The sequence below is a fragment of the Nannospalax galili genome, unplaced genomic scaffold, assembly GCF_000622305.1.
Source record: "Nannospalax galili isolate Female #2095 unplaced genomic scaffold, S.galili_v1.0 scaffold611, whole genome shotgun sequence".
Lineage (NCBI taxonomy): Eukaryota > Metazoa > Chordata > Mammalia > Rodentia > Spalacidae > Nannospalax > Nannospalax galili.
This window is the reverse complement of record NW_008330486.1, coordinates 126,034-148,349: the sequence shown is the minus strand read 5'-3', so window position 1 is coordinate 148,349 and position 22,316 is coordinate 126,034. Positions and strand designations below refer to the sequence as shown.

The window sequence follows — 22,316 nt, the reverse complement described above, 5'->3', positions numbered from 1 at the left end:
GAGGGGGAGGGGGAGGAGGAAAAAGAAAATGGGTGGCCATACTGATGAGGCTGGGCACAGCACCCCAAAGACAGTTTCTTCATTTCCCCTGCAGAGACTGCTTAGGTCTGTGAACACAGGTGAGGTCCAGGTATGAGAGGGCAGGCGACTAGAAACACCTGCAGCTGGGCTTGTAGCCTGGGGATAGCACACTGCAGAAACTGCATTAGTCCTGAGACACCCCCCAGGGGGCACTGGCACTGCCTATCTGCCTCCCCCTGCACTATTTAACAGCTTTTTGATCTTGAGCAATGCGTTTAGCCTCCTTAAGTCTGTTTCCTTAAGTGGAGTGAACACCTCACCGAATGCATATTACACATTAAGTCCCTGACCTTGGAAATTTTCACAGATTACTGACTCCCTTAACCGTTTTCCTGCCCGAGAGTCGCTCCCCGCCCCCATCTTATCCCATCCCCGACCCGGCTCTGTCTTTCCCTGGGCATCTTGAGATGGCTTTCCTCAACAGCTGCCACAGAACTCTGCACAAATACAAGTGGGAACCTATGAGTATGCATAGAATTAAGAGTCCCTGGGCTGGAGAGGTGGCTCAGTGGTTAAGAGCCCTGGCTGTTCTTGCAAAAGACCTGGGTTCGAATCCCAGCACCCACATGGCAGCTAACAAGTATCCATAACCCCGGTTCCAGGAGATCTGAGGCCCTCTTCTGACTCAGTGGGCATTGCATGACACGGGTGCACTTACACACATTCAGGCGATACATTCATGCACATAAAATTTAAAACAATAAATTTTTAAAAAATCTCTTCCTCTGGCCTGATGTGGTGGTCCACACCTTTAATTCCAGGACTTGGGCAGAAGCATGTGGATTTCTTTGAGATCAAGGTCAGCCTGGTCTATATAGGAAATTCCAGGCCAGCTGAGACTACTGGGAGACCGTGTCTCAAAAATGAAGATAAAAACAACAAAACCCCAAACAAACAAAGATCTTTCCTCTGCTAGGCTTCCAAAGGCCTTTCCTTATCTTGAGTTGTTTCTCTTTGGGGTCGTGTTTGCTTCTCATTAGACCTTCCTCTTTGCAAACTCGGGATTCTTCGGCACAGCTCCTCTTACCCATGACACTGAACCGAAGAGCGCAGCAAGCTTCCACCTGAGATGGAAGAATGATCCTTCTGGGGTTGGGGATGAGTAGTGGGAAAGACTCTCAATTCTTTCCTTACTGCCAAGCTCCATGTTAGAGATCTATCTTTTGGCATCTCTAAGAGTTAAAAAGAAAAAAAAAAAGCAACTATGTTGAATAAAAGTAATGTCCTTGATCTGTGCCCTGGAGAGAAATCAAAAGGAACTGTCCTGGAACACAGAATGCAGAGGGGGCAGGGATGTAGGCTGTGCAAAAGGGAGGAAGTGGACCGGGTAAGCATATGAAGTTTCAGACTCTTCAGTGTTTTGTACGCCTTGTTCCTGCCCTCCTCCGTGACCTCAGGGTCCCTCTCTGTGGGTGTCACCAGGTTTCTAGTTCCCTTCTGGAAGGATTGTCAGTCAGACCTGCTTAGTTATAGAAGTTGTCTTAAAGTGTGTTCCCATCCATACGTGTGTTTCCTATAAGGGAACTTTTGAAACAAGAAAATATATGGCCAACATTTAGGATGAGATAGGAAAGGTTTTAAATATTTAGCCAAATTAAACAAGACAGCCACTCCACTGTCCAATAATCCAAGATAATTTGGGTCCACTTAGAAACCCCAGGTACTGGAAGGACAACCCTAAAACAGAGGTGAGTGGGCAGATGTCACTGACCCTCTTTGTTGATAAAGTTGCTGAGGCCCAGGCTGATGCAATCATGTGTCCTTTGAATCAGCCCAGAGCCCAGCTGCCCTGCCTTGGGCACTTGGCCTTTCTCTGTGCTTTTCCTCCTCAGAGCAGAGTGTTCTCATCTAGCCTCCGCATTGTTTAGACCTTTTCTTGAAGACAGAAGAAGGACAGTGACCAGCTCAGTTTGTCCAATGGTAAAATAGGTATAGCATTCTTAAGACATTCACTCTGCCATGCCCCCATCACACCGCAGCTCTTGAATGCAGGAGTTGGACTTGGTTTCTTGACTCCAGACATTTCTCATATATTATCATTTGATGAGAATTAACCCCTTCCCTGCAAAAGTCCAAGAGAACATGGCTAGAAGACATTAGACCTCAAAGATGTCAGATGACAGCTACGCAGAGCAGGTATGATCAAGGCTGGACACAGGACTGCCGGCAGGTTTTGCATGTCTTTATCTCCTACAGACATATTCCAACTTGGAACACCAGGGTTCTAGGGGTGGTACAGCCATCCCTTCATGGCTCTGAGGACCCACTGACCATGGGGTGCATGATTTGATTTTTTAGGTTTTCTGTTTTCTAGAATGTCCTGGAGACCTCTTTTTCTTCTTTTTTTTTTTTTTTAGCCAAGTCTCACTGTATACTTCTGACTGGCCTTGATCTCACAGAGCTCTGCATGTCTCTGCTTCCCAAATGTTGGGATTAAAGGCATGCACCATGACACCTGTCACTGAGACATCGCTTTTGTCCTGTGACAAAGGACCTACAAGGAAGTGGGCCTCAAGAGACCCCTTGGCTAGTCTCTTTATGGTTTAATAATGCTCTGGTCTTTCTGTTTGCTCCTCCCTGAGTTCTAGATCATTGCTTTGCAAAATTCTTTCCCACTCTAGGCCTCAGATGATGAAGCCTGAGAGTCACGGAAAGCTAAGAGCTGCCAGTTTGCCTGCAGGTGGTAAGTCTAGCCACTGACAATGCCACATCTTAGTTTTAAATGTCCTGCAAACGCCTGTATGTGAAAGGCTTGGTCTGCAGCTTGTGACGCTATTGAGAGGTGTGGACCCCCTGGGAGGAAGTTAGATCATTGGGAGCGCTGGGGGAGGTATCTGGACCCTGCTCCCTGTCTCCCAGCTTCCATGAGGCAAACAGCTTGCTTCACCCAAACATAAAGGCAACTGGACCAGCTGACCATGGGCTGAAACCTCAACCTGTGAGCCAAAATTCATCTTTCCTCCTCTTGCCTCCCCTCTCTGCTCCTTTTTCTGTTTTTGAGACAGGGTCTCATGCAAACCAAGCTGGTCTGGAGCTTGCTTCATAGGTGAGGTTGGCCTTGAATCTTCTGCTTCTAGCTCCCACATGTGCTGACATGCCCAGGAAATTTCCTTTCTTGTATGCTGTTTCTGCACATTGTTTCTCATGGTTTGTTACAGCGAGGCAAAGCTGTCCAGCCCAACTGCTTGTTTGTCAAAGGTGCGAAAAGAGCCTTGTCCTCAGGCTCTCGCATAGCAGCGTCAGTCTGAAGCATCAATCTGTGTTGCCGGATGCCCCTGTGTTTCAGATGAGGGAGCAGAGACCCACAGTCTTACAGCTCTGTCTTGGCTTCTTTCCACCATATTGGGTGTCAGTGAAAACTCTTATGGTCCATCATACTCACTTCTTGCCACTTTGGTATTTACGATTTATGTGTGGATTTGTCCTTTGTAGATTTGTGCTTCTGTGCTTGGGCATTCTATACCTTAAGAAAGTCAGGGCCGGGCATGGCGGCACACGCCTGTAATCCCAGCACTTGGGAGGCAGAGGCAGGTGGCTCTCTGTGAGATCAAGCCAGCCTGGTCTACATATGAGTTCCAGGTCAGCTGGGACTACAGAGAGACCCTGTCTCAAAAAGACTGTGAAAAAAAAAAAAAGAGAAAGAAAGAAAGTCTAAGGTTCTAAATGAGAAGGTGTGGAAGAGCTAATCAGCTGGGGTGCCACCCTGAGGTTTTCTGTGGGAGCCCTGAGGTGAAGTAACGTGAAAGGTAACAGGCCCTCCTCCTGCAAGTGCAATGATGAGGACGAGAGAGGGGGCCAGGCGGGCATTCACTGAACATCATCTGCACACCAGACACTCTTTCCTTTTTATTTTAAAAAAAAAAATCTCATCGGTTTGGAGAGATGGCTTAATGGTTAAGAGCTGTAGCAGAGAACTTGAGTTCAGCTCCTAGCGTCCACATAGCAGCTAATAACTCCGTAACTTCCAGGGGATCCAATGCCTGTCATCTTTGGCCTCTGTGGACATTGCACACACATGGTGCGCTTGCACTCATACATTTTTTTTTTAATCTCATGAAGTAAGGAATTGTTTTCATTTTACAGATTGGGAAATTAAGGCTTAGTATGATCAAGTGACTTGCCCAAGCAAGTATCAGGCAGAACTGGGAATTGGATCTCCGCTTCCTCTTTGCCATGCTAAATGTGTGTTCTTGGAAATGTTTTTGAATTTGTACTCCTGTTTCATCATGCAACAATACATCAGTGAGTGAAACCATTTATTTCTGAAACTTAACTCACAGGTCTTGTAGTCTACATACCTTCTACTGCTTTAGATTTTCCCTCAAAGGACCTTTTTTTGGAATTTTCTCATTTGGGATATAAGGATGTTAATTTGAATTAACGGGCTTTGTAGGTCCATGTCCTCTTGACCTGTCATGCTGGTAGCTGTCGGTCATGATTACTCAGGTTCCTGCAGTGGACATCTTTGTGCAGGCTTCTGTATGAGCATTCGGGAGTTTTTCCTGAGTGTACACCTAGGTCTGTTATTCCTACAGTTTGTTCACCTTGGGCTTTATGTGTTTTGTAAGACTTCTGGCCAAAGTGACCTCACATTTGTCCTTCTAGCAGCAGCCTATAATTTTCCATTTTCCACATGCTCAGCTATGCATGATATCCCATTTTCACTTGACAGATAGGAGTCAGAATTTAAATTTTCAGTAAGTCTAGCATGACGATTATCTTTCCATCCAATTCTCTGAACCGTAAGGTTTTTTTCTCTCCTGTGAAAACACGTATTTCCAAACTCCATGTTGTGCCACCTGTTCACAGCCTCAGAACCAGTTTTCTTTGAGATTCTGAACTTTCTCTTAATAGTTATAGGATACTAATATTTATTTTAGAACAGACACTGAAGATACATTGTAGTTTTATTAAGGTTAATGACTTGCTTTTCAAGTTTGGAACTTTAAGCCATTAAACTTTATTTCAATGTATGTTGTGGAGCAGGTATCAGTTGTCTGCGTCTGGAAAGACAGACAGTTGACCCAGCCCCATTTCTGAACAGACTCTTGTTTCCATGGCCCTCGATGATGTCTCTGTCATACACTGACTCACTTAAGTATGAATTTCATTTCTGTATCTAGACCAATCAGTTCCAGTGATCTAACCAACATCCAGACTTATACCAATGCCATATATTTTGTAATAATTACTTTCTGATTATCTTTCATTTTGTTTATTGTTGCTATTTTCCATATCTTAAACCTTTTATTTCTCTATATGAACTGTAAGGACTGGAGGAAGTTTGTGGGGAATTGGATATTTTGGCTTAAATTTATGTATCATCCTGGGTAGAAATGACCGAATTTTCTCATCCCTGAACGTGAAAATGGATCTCTCATGGATCTTTTTTAGACTTCTTACTAAAACTTTATACTCTGTATTAGTCATATATATTGTTAGATACCTTTCTAGTTTGTTTTTTTTTTTTGATGCTGTAAAGGGTATCTTTTGAAGTTTTAACATAACTAATCATGAAATTAATTTAAAAAACTTTATATTTGTGGTTCACAAGACCATATTTTGAAATATGTGTATATTACAGAATGGCTAAATTGAGCTAATTAGCATTTGGATTATCTTACATGCTTTTCTTAGAACAGTTAAAATCTAGGCTCTTACTGAATTTCACAGTTTCAATACATTGTTATTAACCATGTTCTACAGTAAAGCTCTTGAACTTGTTTTTCCTGCAACTGAGCTTGTACATCCCTTGGTCATGTCCCCAGTCTGCAGACCCTGACCCTGACAGCCACTGGCAACCTTGTTCTGCTCTGTTTCTTAGTTCAATGTTCTAAAATAACTGAAGTTAGAAGTTTGCCTGTGCCTGGTGTATTTCACCTAACATAAGCTTCTTCAGATTTATCTGTGTTGCCAAAAATGATAGAATATCCTTCTTGTTTAGGCTAGACAGCATTCCATTATGTATATGTACTACATTTTCTTTATCATTTCATCCACTGATGGACACTTGAACTGTTTCCATATTTTGACTGCTGTGAATGCTGCAGTGAGCATGGGAATGCAGGTGTCTCCTTGACATACTGATTTCATTTCCTTTGATGCATACCCAGTAACCCAATTGTGGGATTCCAGGATCATATGCTAGTATTTTTTTTATATATTCTGAGAAATCTCCATTTTGTTTTCCATAATAGATGTACTAATTTACTTTCCTATCAACAGTACGCAAGGGCTCTCTTTTTCTCATAGGAATAAGATCTTTAAATATCTTTTTGTTTTAATTGCTTATTATTAGGTTTTAGGAATAGTATTGACCTATGTATGTTGTTCTTGGTTTTTATTCAACAAGCTTTGTAATTTTTACTAATTCAAGAAAAATTACCAAGATTATCCCAGATGTTATATAGATTAGTGCTCTCAATATAACAGACCTTACTGGTATGTAGATATTTAATTAAAATGAAACAAGTTCAATAAAAAATAGTTCCTCAATTTTACTGGTCCTATATCAAGTGTTTAAGAACCAAATATGGAGGGTGGGCATGGTGGCTCACACCTTTAATCCCAGCACTCCCAGAGGCAGGTGGATCTCTATGAGTTGGAGGCCAGCCTGTTCTACATAATGAATTGCAGGGAGCCAGGGCTACACAGTAAGGCTGTCTCAAACAACAACAACAAAAACAAACAAAGCTACAAAGATCCCAATAGGACTACTGGTCACATATTCAGTAGTACAGATAGAATTTTTCCCTAACTGAAAGCTGCTTTAGGGCCAGAGAGATGGTTCTCAGGGAGAGGTGCTTGGAGGCAGGCCTGAGTTTAATCCCAGGATCAGTTGTCCTTTAACCTCCACATGTGTGCTAACATGCCCCTTTGCTCACACACACTAGAGGGAGGCAGGAAAGATGGAAGGAAAAAGAAACAAAAGAGGAAAGAAGGAAGGAAGGAAGGAAGGAAGGAAGGAAGGAAGGGAGGAAGGGAGGGAGGAAGGGAGGAAGGGAGGAAGGAAGGGAAGGAAGGCGGAAGGAAGGAGGAAGGAAGGAAGGAAGGGAGGAAGGGAGGGAGGAAGGGAGGAAGGGAGGAAGGAAGGGAAGGAAGGCGGAAGGAAGGAGGAAGGAAGGAAGGAAGGGAGGAAGGGAGGGAGGAAGGGAGGAAGGGAGGAAGGAGGGAGGAGGAAGGAGGAAGGAAGGAGGAAGGAAGGAAGGAGGAAGGAAAGAGGAAGGAAAGAAGGAAGGAAGGAAGGAGGAAGGAAGGAAGCTGTTCTATTGGACTGCTGCACAGATAGAATTATTTTTGTCTCTGACAATAATGAAGATTTTTGTTTTCTTTTTTCTGTTTCTTAAATATTCAATATTTTCTAGTGTCATAATTTCTCTAACTAAGACCTCTTGTGCAGTGTTAGCAGAAGTCATCATTAATGGTGTCCTTATTTCATTCTCAACTTTAAACAGTCTTCCTCTGATGGCTTGTCATTAAGTATAATTCCTACAGGATGCTGGTGAATGCTGTGTATTCCAGTAAGAGAATTCCTATCTGCCCTTCATGTGCTGTGCTGGGACAATTTAGGGCTGAGTGTTCAATCTTAAAAAATTTTTGATTTATTATGTTTCTTTCATGTGCATGAGTGTTTTGCCTGCATGTGTGTAAGTGTGCTTGTGCTATGTGGTGCCCAAGAAGGTCAGAAGAGAGTGATCAAATCCCCTGTAACTGGAGTTATGGATGGTTGTTAGCCACCATGTAGGTGCTAAGGACTGAACTCAGGTCCTCTGCAAAAATAGCCAGTGGGCTTAACTGCTGAACCATCTTTCCAGACCCCGAGTGTTTAATCAAGCACATAAATTTATATAAGCTTTTGAGATAAGCATGAATCCCCCTTAGCTCCTCATGCAGCAAATTTTCTGAAAAACAATTTTAGCATTAACTAAGCCTTACATTCATTCTTGGGACTAATCCTTACCTAATCATGCTATACTTAATTCATATCATTTTATTGAAGATTTACACTATGATTTTTTATATTATCCTTGTTTTTTTTTAATATGTATGAGTGCATTGCTTGCATGTGTGTAAGTGCACCCATATCGTGCAGTGCTCACAGAGGTCAGAAGAGGACGTTGGAGCCCCTGGAACTGGAATTATGGATGGTTATTAGCCACCATGTGGGTGCTGGGACTCGAAGCTGGGTCCTCTGCAAGAGCAACCAGTGCTCTTAACCACTGAGCTCCATCTTGTCTAGTTTGTTTGTGTTTGTTTGTTTGTTTGTTTGTTTGTTTGAGGCAGAGTCTCCCTGTAGCCCCAGCTGGCCTGGAACTCACTATGTAGACTAGGCTGGCCTCAAACTCACAGAGATCCACCTGCCTTTGCCTCCCGAGTGCTGGGATTAAAGGCGTGCATCACCATGCCCAGCCCCTTGTCCAGATTTATAATCAAGGTTGCTTTAGCCTTCTGAAGTGGGTTAAATTATTTCTCTCATTTTCTACTTTCTAGAATACTGGTTTTTGTTTTGTGTTTGTTTTTGCTTATTATATGTTATTCATTTATCGTGTGTGTGTGTGTGTGTGTGTGTGTGTGTGTGTGTGTTCACATGATGCCAGACCAGGAATGTTTATAGCTACAAACCAAAGTTTTAAAACCTTAAAACTGACTTATCTTGACTATACATCCCAAAGTACCACTTTTTCTTTTCTTTCTTTCTTTTTTTAACTAGTACTGTCCACAAAGGTGAAATCTTTGTCTGGTACCTGCTGTTTTAGGAGGGGTACATAAGGGACAAATGTTTCTCTGCCTTTGTCTGAATGTATGCTCATGTTACACTCCATGCTAAATAATCAATTAAGGATTCAGTTTTAAGCCCATGGTTCTCTTTGACAGGCAATTATCAGGTGTCATCCTGTGACTTCGTTATTTCTGTTGCAGGTCTGTTGTTAGGCTTTTGGTCCTTAAAAAAAGAATCTGTATTGCTTTAGTTTTGAATAAGAGTTCTTCTCCCTTTTTTCAGTCTAAAATTTTTCTGTCATGGGACAGGGTGAATTTATTTCTAGTGCAAGATTCATTGTTCATCTTCAATTTAAAGATTTTCAATTTCTACCAGTTCTGGAGGATTCTTATCTTTGTCTCCTTGCTTCTCCTGCAGTCTGGAAATAGACTGTTGGACTTTATCTTTTCCTTTTGATTTTTTTTTTGTCTTTTTGGGACAGAGTCTTGCTGTAGCCCCAGCTGGCCTAGAACTTATTATGTAGGTCAGGCTGACCTTAAACTCACAGAGATCTGCCTGCCTCTGCCTCTCAAGTGCTGCTGGGATTAAATGCATGTGCCACCATGCCCAGCTTGTTTTTTTGAGGTAGGGTCTCTCTCTGTAGCCCCAGGCAGCCTGGAAATCACTATGTAGACCAGGCTGATCTTGATCTTACAGAGACCTGCCTGCCTCTACCTCCCGAGTGCTAGGACTAAAGGGGTGTGCTGCCACACCCACAGCCATTAAATTTTATAGTTCTCACTCTTGCTGTCCTGTAGCTATCTCACATCTACCTTCCGATTCACTAGTTCCCTATGCCACTGTGTCTAATCTGATTAACACCTTTGTTGAATCTTCAGTCTATTAATATATTTTTGTTCCTTTAAGTTTTTCCTCATTGCTTTTCTTTCCTGTCTGTCCTGCTTTACCGGATACTTAGGATCTTTCTTTCATCTCAAGATTTTGGGAGCTAGTCATTCCACTTGGTTTCTCTACTAACCCATGTAGGAGATTTTCCTTTAGTGTTCTGTAAATATGTATTGTACACTCCCCAGGGAAGTATTTCTCTGTGGGAATTTTGCACAGTCCATACTGTGGAGCCTTTCCTCTGGAGTAGGTTAACATCTGCTTTAAGAAGATAATTGTGGGCTGGGGATGTGGCTCAGATGGTACAGTGCTTGCTTAACATGTAGGAAGCCCTGGGTTGGATCTTCAGCACTGCATAAATTGGGCTTGATGGTGTGCACCTGTAATCTCAGCACGATGATGGTAGAGGCAGAAGGATTAGAAGGTCTAGGTCAACTTCAGCTATGTAGTGAATTCAAAGCCAGCCTGGGCTCTATAAGACCCTCTCTCATAATTTAAAAACATAAGAATGTTGTGAAGTAGGAAAATAAAAATAGAAGATGGAACTGGGCATGGCGGCCACACCTTTAATCTTAGCACAGACAGAGGCAGATCTCTGTGAGATGGAGGCCAGCCTGGTATACATAGCAAGTTCTAGGCCAACTGAGGTTATGGGGAGACCTTGTATTTAAAAAAGACAAGAAAAGGAAAAGAAAAGAAGATGGACAGGTGAACTATTGGAGAGCATGCTTCCCAAAGGACAGAGCACGCTTCTCTTTTAGGATGGGGTGAGTGATCTTGGGTGAGGAAGCCATCCTATGCTTTCTCTACATGAAATTGGTCCCATCCAAGTCCTTAGCCTTCAGCTTTCTCTTGTGGACTACAAGCATGAAGAGCCAGACTTGCCTGGGAAATGTCACAGTTCCCAAGAGCTTAGCAAGAAAAGTCTGTTCTGGGTCACTGATCTAAAAGCCGCAGACTCCCAAAGCCACCCCCGAGTCAGCCAAACAAGACCCTGCTTTTGATCCCTGTGTTTTCATTTGGACTCAGAAAATATGCTATTTTCATTGTCTTTCCAAAGGGAACTACTCCTTTTTTCTACTTTCCAGAAGCGGGTTTGTCTGGCTTTTCTTTAGCGACAGAGTTGGTTACATCATGTTCCCATTACCTGCCACTAAAGGAGAACCCAGGGAGAAGAGGGCAGCCAGCTCAACCTGGCATGGAGACAACTTGAAGAGCGGGGAGGAAGAGAGCAGCAGGAACACTAACACCAGCTGAGCCATTCTGCTGAGTGCTTAACACAGCTACTGGTCCTGGTCTGCTCATCCCATGTCTGCAGCAGGGTTGCTGAGCCTGCTAAGCAGCACAAATACGTCCCCCCTTGTCTGTTAGGTTGACACAGTGTAGGCTTAGCGGAGTCAGTCATGACCACTGAGGATGCCTCTGAGCCCAGAACAGGCCATACACCTGAGACTCAATACGGAAGTCAAGGCTATTTTAGAAGAAAACCTCCCCCTTGGCTGACTTGGTGAGCCATCTCACCAGTAAAAATGTGGGCTGTGGTAGTTGGAATTTATAGTCCCAACTGGGAAGGGAGGAACAGGCAGATTCTTGGAGCTCATTGGCCAGACAGCTTAGCCTAACTGGTGAGCCCCAGGCCAAGTCAGAGAATCTGTCTCAAAAATGAAGGAGAACAGCACCTGAGGAGGAAGGAACCCAAGATTGTCTTCTGGTCTCCAGATGCACATGCACGCATGTGCACCGCCCCCCCCCCAAACTCCCTCAAACCTTACATTTCTATCAACAGGTAATTGGTTAAAGAAGGGGTATATCCATGCAATGGACTCTGATGTAGCCATTGAGGATAATGTTTCCATGGTGATATGGAAAGACTCTCAAAGCTGCTCAGGACACAGTACTAAGCACTGTAATGAGTATAGCTTCGTGAGCTACTCAAATGAAAAGGCAGGCAGAAAATGGTATGTCCAAAATGCTCTCACTACTATGAAAATACAGATTTCAAAATTACTATTTTCATTACATTTAATTAATTTATTTTAAAAATATTTAATTTATTATTTTTATTTTGGGTATATGAGTGTAATGCCTGCATGTATGTGAGTGCACCTGTGTCGTGCAATACCTCAGAGGTCAGAGGTCAAAAGAGGGCTTCAGATTCCCCTGGAACTGGAGTTAAGGACGGTTCGTAGCCACCATGTGGGTGCTGGGAATCAAACCTGGGTCCTCTGCAAGAGCAATCAGTGCTCTTAACCACTAAGCCATATCTCCAGCCCCCTAATTAATTTATTTTTAAGAATATTTTATTATTTTTATTTTATGTGTATGAGTGCATTGCCTGTATGTGTGTAAGTGCACCTGTGTCGTGCAGTGGTGCAATGCCCAAGGAGGTCAGAAGAGGGTGTTGGATTCCCCTGGATCTGGAGTTATAGATAGTTGCTAGCCACCATGCTGTGCTGGTTATCAATGCCAGGCTCTCATCAAGAGCAACCAGCACTCTTAACCACTCAACCATCTCTCCAGTCCCTAATTAATTTATTTCTTGTGTGTGCACGTGTACGTGTGTGTGTGCATGCTGCGTGTGTGTGTGTGTGTGTGTGTGTGTGTGTGTGTGTGCGCCATGGCATGTGTGTGGAGGTCAGAGAACAACTTGTAGGAGTAGGTTCTCTCCTTCCACTATTTAGGTCCCAGGGATCGAACTCAAGTTACCAGGCTCGACAGCAAGTGCCTTTACCTGCTGAGTCATCTCTCTGGCCAACACACAGACATTTGGAGTTAGTTTTTTGTTGTTGTTGTTGTTTGAAGAGAGACATAAATTTTATTAGGATTTACATCACTAAGACTCAGAAAATAAGAGTTGAATGCAGGGAAATCAGGAGTACAAATCAGCTTTGGCTTCGTACCAAGCTTGAGCCTACTGTGGACTGAGAACCTGGCTCAAAGCACCCAGTTAAACATACAAAATAAAATAGGACCCAACACCTAGTTGTTGGGAGTAGTGGCCCATGCCATCACAGGCTCAAGGATAGGCTGAGCTGAAATAGTTACCTACAGAGGAGGAAAGCTGAGAGATTTCTTAGATTTGTAATCTGAAAACCCTTGCATGTCCGCGTGGAGTCTCTTCATCTTTCTCCCCATGAAAGGACATAGTGGGTTATGTCTCCTCTGAGCGTTCTGAAGAACAGAACTTCTGTAAGATGCAAAGGAGAATTAAGTGGAGAACGTGCTGCCTTTTCCAAGAATGGCTGGAAAATAGTCCTTATGGTTAAAAGAAAGCTATTTTGTGGCTTGCAGTCTGAGAGAATCGACCGTATTTGAAAAAGGACCACATTAGACCAGGCTCATAAAGACAGAGGACTCTGCAGCTTGGGAGTCAGGTGGACGGGCAATGGCCATCTCCAGTGTCTCCAAGTAGAAGAGTTTCACCAACAAAATGAGAAGTGATTGAACACCATTATCTCAGCTGGCTGAAAAGAACGGTGGTCTCCTCTTCCGACGTATGCCGTGCATGAGGCACCAGGTGGAAGTCTTGGTTCTTTGTGACTATTTTTGTTACGACTAGGAAAGTTTTTTTTTTTTTTTTAATTTCCAATTGGGAAGCCAACTATCTAGAAAGCTTTGCATAAGTACACCTTATGTCCTTGGAAAGGGAACACAAAGCCCCACAGAAGCCATGGCGATTCCAGAACAGGGGATAAGGGGGCCGGGCTCCAGGCTCTGACATGTAATTTTTGTGAATCCTCCCACACTCAGTTTTTATTTTTATGTATTTATTTAGATATTTTTCTTCATTATTTTAAAATTATGTGTATGTCAGCGTGTGGATATATGCACATGAATGCAGGTGTCCACAGAGGCCAGAGGGGTCAGAGCCCCTGGAGCTGGACTTACAGGTGGCTCCGAGCTACCTGATAAGGGTGGTAGGAATCAAACTCGGGTCCTCTGCAAGAGCAGTATGAGTTCTTAACTGTGGCGCCATCGTTCCAGCCCCGACTTTTGGTTTTTTAAAAGGGGCTGAAGCATATATAAAGGATGAGGAAAAGTATATATAAAGAATGAGGCTGTGTATGGAACCATGTTTGGCCCATGGCACACTGCTTCTAAATGTTCCTCTTTCACCCATCCAGTGGTCAGAGTGATGTAAGGGTTAACCTTGTCCCAGTCACTCCCTCGCTGTGTGAAAGTGAGGAGTTCTCCTAACCTCCCTTAGCTTTGGTTTCCATATTTGTAAAACAGAGACCGTGAGGCTCCCACTCACAGTCACAGGGAGGGCCAATGGGCTAATGTGTAGAAAGTGCTTAGCTCACAAAAAGCCCTCAGTGAACATCTATTCCTCTTGTGTTAGCGTGCTTATTATGTTTGAATTAACATAGCCACATAAATTGAATATGCGCACATTTATATTCATATATACAAATACATGGGTAGAATGGGATGGGCATAGGGCTTCTGTGACACAGGCTGGATGGCCAGGTTTTACAGAGAATCCTGGGCTGATGGATCGCCATTTTTCATAAAGACAGGAAGTTGCAGAAATGGAAATGCTCATAGGAACAAGAAAGCCTTTGGGAAACTCCCTTTTCTTTTTAAAAATATTTTATTTATTATTTTTATTTTATGTGTATGAGCATATTGCCTTCATGTGTATAAGTGCACCCATGTCATGCAATGCCCACGGAGGTCAGAAGAGGATGTCAGATTCCCTTGGAACTGGAGTTACAGTTGGTTGTTAGCTGCCATATCGGTAGTGAGAATTGAACCCAGGTCCTCTGCAAGAGCAGCCAGTGCTCTTAACTGCTGAGCCATCTCTCCAGCCCTTGGGAAACACCCATTTCAAGACTGGGAATGGGGCCTGGGAATCAGGTCTCTCTGTGACCACAGTGTTAAAAGAAGCTCTGTCCAGGCAGAGTGCTTCATTTGAACGGAGTAGCAGAACAGACCCTCCCTCCATAACCTGGATGGCTCTGGGGCATCTCAGCCTGGGTTTTTTTTTTTTTTTTTTTTTGGTCTTTTTGAGACAGGGTCTCCCTGTAGCTCTAGCTGCCTGGAACTCACTCTGTAGACCAGGCTGGCCTCGAACTCACAGAGGATCCACCTGCCTCTGCCTTCTGAGTGCTGGGATTAAAGGCATGAGCCACCATGCCTGGCTCAGCCTGGGTTTTATGGTCACCATGGATCCCATGCAGCCAGGAAGTCACTGGTACCTAGAGTTTAATAAATTACTCATCCCAGACCTCAAGACAAGGAGTCATAAAAGATGGAGAACAGATAGACCTGTGGTGGTTGGTCAGGAAGAAACCCCACTTTTAGTCTTAGTGGGGTTTCTATAAAGTAGCCATCTACACTGAAAGATTTTCCAGTCTTTCAGGACTAGTCAGAAATCTAGAGATCTATACATAATAATTTTTTTCTATTTTTAAATATTATCAATGTGTTTGCTTGTTGAGGCAAGGTCTCATGTAGCCCAGGGTGGCCTCAAACTGACTATGTAACCACAGATGACGGTGAACTCCTGATCCTCCCACCTCCACCTCCCAAGCGACAGAATTGCAGGCCTGTGCCACTATTCCCAGTGTACAGCAATGTTGTTTCTTCTAAGTTAAAAAAATATTTATTATTTTTATTTTATTTTATATATACGAATGCGTTGCCTGCATGCATGTGTAAGTGCACCTGTGTCACAATGCTTTTGGAGGTCAGAAGAGAGTGTCAGATCCCCTGGAACTGGAGCTAAGAATGGTTGTTAGCCACCATGTGGATGCTGGGAATTGAACCCAGAGCCACAGTCAGTGCTCTTAACCACTGAGCCATCTCACCAGTCCTTTTTTAAAGTTCTTGAATGAATGACCTGGAGTGAACAAAGCATGCCTGGGATTCAGTCTCAGAGGCACAGCACTGTGTGATTCAATTGTGGAGATAGCTTTGATTGTATTCTATAAAGACAAAATATTCTCACCCAAAAAAGGACAGATAGAGAGACTGTGATGGTCTAGCCCTCTGCTTGGAATCATCTGTTTATAGGCTACTGTGCTTTGGAATCCTTGGTCTTCCCAGAGTTCATATATTGGATGCTCAGTCCCCAACGCAGTGATGGGAGAGGCAGTGAGGCCTTGGGAAAAGCAGTTAGGTAGCCTGGTCCCTCCCACACTTCAACTTTCTGTGCCACCATATCCTCTCTCCTTCCCTTCATGTTCCCACTGCTGTGATGCCATCCGACACGAGGTCCTCATCAAAGCAGAACCAACATGGGTGCAGTGCCCTCAAAACTCAAGCACTCTGAGATAAAGAAACATTTTTTCTTTATAAAATAGCCCATCTAGGTATTTCGTTATAGTAACACAAAATGGAGTAATACATAGGCTTGCTGTTCAAAATGTATACAAAATTGTGGTCCTTTTCTTTCTCATACTGCCACCTAAGAAATTTGGTTGAGGCAATAGTGTGCAGATCTCTTTCAGTTCAGGCAATATCAAATCTTGATTTCATAGCATCTTGATCAAGTTGCTCACAAGGCTAGTCTGCTATACCCTCATATGTCTATATTTATATAACCCTAGGTTTAATAATTCTATGTCAAATGATTCAGTAATTTTGGGTATTAAGTAATTCAACCATGTAAAGAGGCTTAAATGGCAAACTATCTTCCCTCTCCTTAGGACGGATTCCAAAACTACTTCTCCATGCACTTCTCTCGTATGAATGTGTAGGCCATTTGGTAACAGGGTGATCTGCTTATTGAATTATGGGACAGTACCACATTTATACCATACTGTCCTTGGGATTCTTTTTTTTAACTAAAAAAAAAACTTTATTGAGAATTAAGTTAACAACTCATCATTAAATCATTTGGCGAAAAAAACTTTATTGAGAATTTCATACATGCATATAAGATGTTTCGATCAAATCCACACCGTCTCCCCTCCAACACCTCCCATATTTCCCCATCACTTTTTTCTGACAACTTTGTGTCCTTGGGATTCTTATCCCTTCTTAGTGTGCACTGTAGTTGAGTATCTTACCTTCCTATCACTACATAAGTTTCTAGAGGAACCGTATTTGATTCCACACCCTATCACTCGCCACTACACTTAGCGGTTAGAATTTTTAAATGTACATGAAGCAAGGATGAACTAGTCAAATCCCAATTAGAGGTGCTTATGGATCTTTTCTGAGGGTCTCATGTAGCCCAGGATGGCTTTGAACTTACTTTGTAGCAGAGGATAATCTTGAACTTCTGATCCTCCTGCCTCCACCTCCTGAGCGCTGTGATTATATAGGCATGCACTACCATGCCTATTTTATGAGGTACTGGGATCAAACTTAGGCACTGTGCATAAAAACAAGTGCTTCACCAGCCTAACCACATGCCCAGGCCTGCTTTGAGGATCTTAATTTTCCTATCATTGAGTTTTTCAGAGACAGAGTTCTGAAGCCCAAATCTGAATAAACAACTTGTTTGTCTCAGGCAGAAGGGGCGGGGGTAAGTATAAATGAAGGGCACAAAAGTTAACGGGGTTCAAAAAGATCCTTCCACTCACTGCATGTTCTCAGCTGAATTTAAGTTCTTAGTCCTGAAGTTTCCTTAACTGGAGAAATTTCCTCCCACTTGGGTTCTTAGGGGAACCAAACTATGTATGAAATAATCAGTTAATTTAAAATGTGTTGCTGAAGACTTGGCTTTTGAATGTTTTGTGAACATTTGTACCAGTGACATTATCTACTCAAGAGTATTTTGAATTTATAACATATTCCTTTACTATACTCAAGAAGACCCATGGCAGTGTACAAGGTACAATGGTCACACATGATGCACCTTCTTGGGTGGCCTGATTGCTGCCCTCTTGGCTTCTAGCAGACACACTCTAATCAGAAGTGTCAAAGGAGATTTGCTTCCCAGAAAAGTTCTTAAAGAAATTATAATAATAAATCAGTATGGGCTCGGTGAGATTTGGAGGTACTGGTTACTTCTTTGGTTGAGCCAAAGGTATTGGTTTGATTCCTTGGGTCTTGGCTCTGAGAATGGATATTAATACTGAATGGCTCCCCCAAATGCTGACCAGTGCCACAGTTGCCTATGTAGCTGATGTACAGTGTGTGTGTGTGTGTGTGTGTATATGTGTGTGTGTGTGTGTGTGTGTCTGTGTGTGTGTGTGTGTGTGTGTGTGTGTCTGTGTGTTGGAGGGTGCAGATACACAGTGTGCAGGTCAAAGGACAACCTTAGGTGAGGTCCTCACCATCTACTGTGTTTGATCCTTGAGCTTCCAGAAATTCTCCTGTCTCCTCCCGTCTCACTACAAGACCTCTGGGATACAGATCTGTGCTATGAAGCCCAGACTCTGGTTCTGGAGATCTGAACTTGGGCTCTCACACTTGAGTGGCAAGCACTTTCCCACTGAGCTATCTACCCAGCCCTGGAACATCTTGTTTCACACTTCAAAGGAAGTAATTAATGTGTGAGACCTTTGAGAAAGGTCAAAACCAAAAAACTCATGTAGGCTGATTCTTCCCTCTTCCTGTTCCTCACATTTCATAAAAATTCCTCTGACCTAGTGCCATGCTGTGTCCAGTAAATGGCTTGTCACAGGATCATGGCTTTATTTTGAATTTCCCAGCAGTCCCAAATAATACTTCTTAGAAATCACACCTCCTCTTTTTTTTTTTAACATCTTACTTCAAATTAACATTTTTTTTAACTTTTCCTGCTCTCTTGAGTGCAAGGTACAAAGTTACATTCTTCTGCTTAGACTTAAATGTTTTAATCTTTCATTAAATATTATTTTAGCCTATTGTTAGAGAAATAAACTATCTTGATAGACATAATTGTTTTTGCGAGGGGGATGTTTATTTGAGACACTGTCTTGTTGTAGCCCAGACTGGTCTTGAACTTGTGATGTAGTTGAAGATGACCTTGAACTTCGGATCCTTTTGCCTCTACCTGGGTTTACAGGCGTGGACTGCCACATCCGGTTTAAACCCAGAGCTTGGTGCATGCTCGGCAAGTATTCTAACCCAGAACGCCTGGGTTCTGTTTGCAACCAGACTTGAAGCGATGTCCCAAGACAGCATTTGGAAACATCTAAAGAGGCCAGTGGGGGTTTAGTGAGGAAAAAAGTCTTGAAGCAAGCAGAATTTTAGCTTGGAGTTAAGAATGGATAGGATTTCATGTGTAGAGAAGGCACAGGGTGATCAGAGAAGGGGAAAGGTGGCAGATACAAGCTCAAAGGACTCAAAGCAGCACACACATCTTGTGGGTGCTGTAGGTCTGTGCTGGCTAGAGGAGACTGGGCTTCATGGGCCAAGGCAACAGAGTCAGGATGTATGTAGGATCTTCCTGCACAGCAGAGAGGATTCAGTACATCTGTAGCCACAACAGCTGGCTTGGTCACTAGATGGGGAGAGGTCAGAGGTGGGGATGCTGGTCAGAGGCTACAGACAGAAGGTTCAGCAAGATATAGGAACACTGGCATGCGTGGCCAAGGAGGGAAGAAAGAAGGCCAGATGGTTCCAGAATGTTTGTCTTAGGTGATGAGGAATAGAAAGAATTACCTTGCATTCCAATTAACCATAGTTCTGCCTTTCGAGCGCATCCTGTCTTTTCCTTTGCTATTTTCTCTTGCTCTAACCAGGCATAGAGCTGACCTTCTCTTTGCTATTATTGCTTTCCTACCTAGAGCAGTAAGAAACTCCAACTCTAAAATGGCCCATCTTTGGAAAGTCATCACAAATAGGCAAAACCACTCGAAACCTTGCAACTCCGCACCCCCACCCACATTTGAGTCTATGATTAGCAATGAAACAGCAACTATTTCGACTGTCAAAGTGTATCTTCCCTGTTTCAACTGCCAGGAAGTGAGTTTGTGATTAAATTATGGATGCAATATTTTGAACTCATTCACTTTGGGTTTTTCTTTTGCATTTACACCAAAAACTATAACACCCTGTGTTTATTATTACCCTTTGCTGTTTAAATGGTGCTTTCATTAGTATTATCTTGTTTGAGCCTTTGTTGAAAAAATCCATGGAGCAACCTGGCAGGTACTGTTTTCCCTGTTTAATAGTGAGGCAGAGAAGCTATAAGTTCAAGTTCATTTACACAACCCCCAAGAGCAATCTGATTATTTAATTAGCGTCAATATGTCAGAAACTATTACAGTCGCCAGCAAATTTAATACATGATCGTGAATGTTTAATTTCTGTGTATATTTCGTGATTATACGTATTTACACATACACCACACGTGTGGTGTTTTTGCGTGTGCTTGTGTGTGACAGGGGTGTTTGTGCGCACGTATGTGTGTGTACATGCATGTAGAGGCCAGAGGTCAAGACTGGGTATCTTCCTCACTCTCTCTCCATCCTATCTATCGTGATGGTCTATCACTAGAACTCAGAGCTCATCAATTTGACTATGCAAGCTGGTCAGTGAGCTCCAGGGATTTACCTGTCTCTGCCTTCCTAGCACTGAGAAAAGGTGGGTGTTGCTGTGCCCTGTTTTTCCCCCTGTTTTGTTGTTGTTTGTTTTGTTTCATTTGATTTTTAAAAAATTTTTATGTGGTACTAGATATTGAACTCAGATGCTCATGATTGTACAAGCACTTTACCTACTGAGCGAGCCATCTCCCCACCACCATTGCATATTTTCTTATAAAATTATGGAAACAAAGGATGTGAATGATTAAATAATATCCTGTAGCTAAATGCGCTACCAGATGGCCATAGGAGTCATGAGTCAAAAGGTACAGAGCTCCTTACTGTGGCCTACTTGTATGCACAAATACGGGAGGATGGTGGCTATGTCTGAGCACCTGAAGCTTATGAAGGTCAGAGTCACTGCAAGTTAAGGAGCTCCAGGGACCAGAAATGAAGGTACAAGTATCCAGGAGAAGAGGGGACTCAGGAGGATGCCATGCTGGAACACCTTCTGTGCAAAACATCTTGTTCTTCATAGTTCCAAAAGTGGGCTTGACGCTCAAGAACACAGGATATGGGAAGAAAACCTCTAGGTTCATATAACATAAGAACTCCTAAACCACTAGAACAAGAAAGAAGACATATAGAAAAAGCTGCCTGGTGTGCTAATGGGACCCTAGTCCTAAAGGTCATTTGGCATAGGCCAGGTGATAGCTACTTAGAATGTTGTAGGAAAATAGGCAATCTGATAGAGCACATTCCCTCTCTCTACTAGCAAGTTCAGAATTATCAAGATGGTACATCCCCAAAGGGACATGGTATAGGAATTAAAAACTTAACTTTGGGCTACACAATATTCACCCTTGAAACTCAATCACCATGCCCTGAAGAAGCTAAGCTACCATGCAGAAGCCAGTTGTAGGCGCTCTGGCCAAGTGGTCCAGTGAAAGCATCATGCGGCAGCCAGCATCAACCACGAGTCATGAACACAGGAGCCTTCAGATAATTCTGGTGCTCTTACGCCTAGGAACCACCATATCTGAAAACAAGTGAAGGAGAGATGAAATGCCCTGCCAAACTCTGCCTGAATTGAGGGTTCATACCGCAAATAAATATAATCTTAAATTTTGGGGGTAATTAACACCGCAGAAATGGAACTTAATGCTCATGTGATCTTCTGACATGCCCTTGACCTTCAAGTCCACTAATGGGCACTGACTCCAGTAGGAGGTTGCATTATTTGTACAAAGACAGTTGGTGTGTTGGGCTGATGAGCGAAGGCTTGGTGAAGCTATTTGGAGAATTTGAGTAAATGATGGGAGAGGAGGGCACAATAAAGAACACAGTTTAAGGCTGGGCGTGGTGGCGCATGCCTTTAATCCCAGCACTCACGAGGCAGAGGCAAGTGGATCTCTGTGAGTTTGATGCCAGCCTAGTCTACACAGCCTGCTCTCCAGGCCAGCTGGGAATACAGGGAGACTCTGATTCAAAAAGACTTAAAGAAAGAAGAATACAGTTAAGAACAGATCTGCGTTTTGTCATGCCTTCCATCTCTTATGTGGTTGGAAAATTGGCCTAGCTCTTCTGGAGAAGGCAGATAGATTGCCCAGGTACTGGTCAAGAAGGCAGAAATAGTCAGGTGCAGTGGTTCATGCCTTTAATCCCAGATGGATCCCTGCAAGATCAAGGCCAGCCTGATCTATATAGGGAGTTCTAGGCAAGCTGGGGTTGTAGGGAGACCCTGTCTCAAACCCCCTTCCTATTCCAAAAAAGAAAGCAAAACCGAAATATTATGTTTCCTCTCAGAGGCAGAATCAATCTATCTATCATCTATCTATCTATCTATCTATCTATCTATCTATCTATCTATCTATCATCTATCTATCATCTACCTATCATCTGTCTACCATCTATCATCTATCCATCTATCTATCTACCTATCTATCATCATCATCTATCATCTGTCTACCATCTATCTATCTATCTATCTATCTATCATTTATCTATCTATCAATCATCTATCTAGCTATCATCTGGATCATCTATCTCTATCATTTATGTCCTTATGTATAGATCATAATCATCTACTGCTATCTTTTTGTCCTCTATCCATCCACCCACTCACCACACATCCGTCCATTCATCTATCTAGATCATCTATCTGTTAATCTATCACTTGGCTCACCTACCTCTCTACCTAGCCATCCATCCATCCGTCTTCCTCT

The 22,316-nt window shown here is 43.0% G+C and overlaps 1 protein-coding gene across 3 annotated transcripts in view; it reads left to right on the top strand.

Moving 5' to 3' along the window:
• Window positions 1–22,316, top strand: part of Aqp9 (aquaporin 9) — a 78,660-nt gene that overhangs the window by 4,974 nt on the left and 51,370 nt on the right. The gene's annotated exons all lie outside the window — the stretch shown is intronic.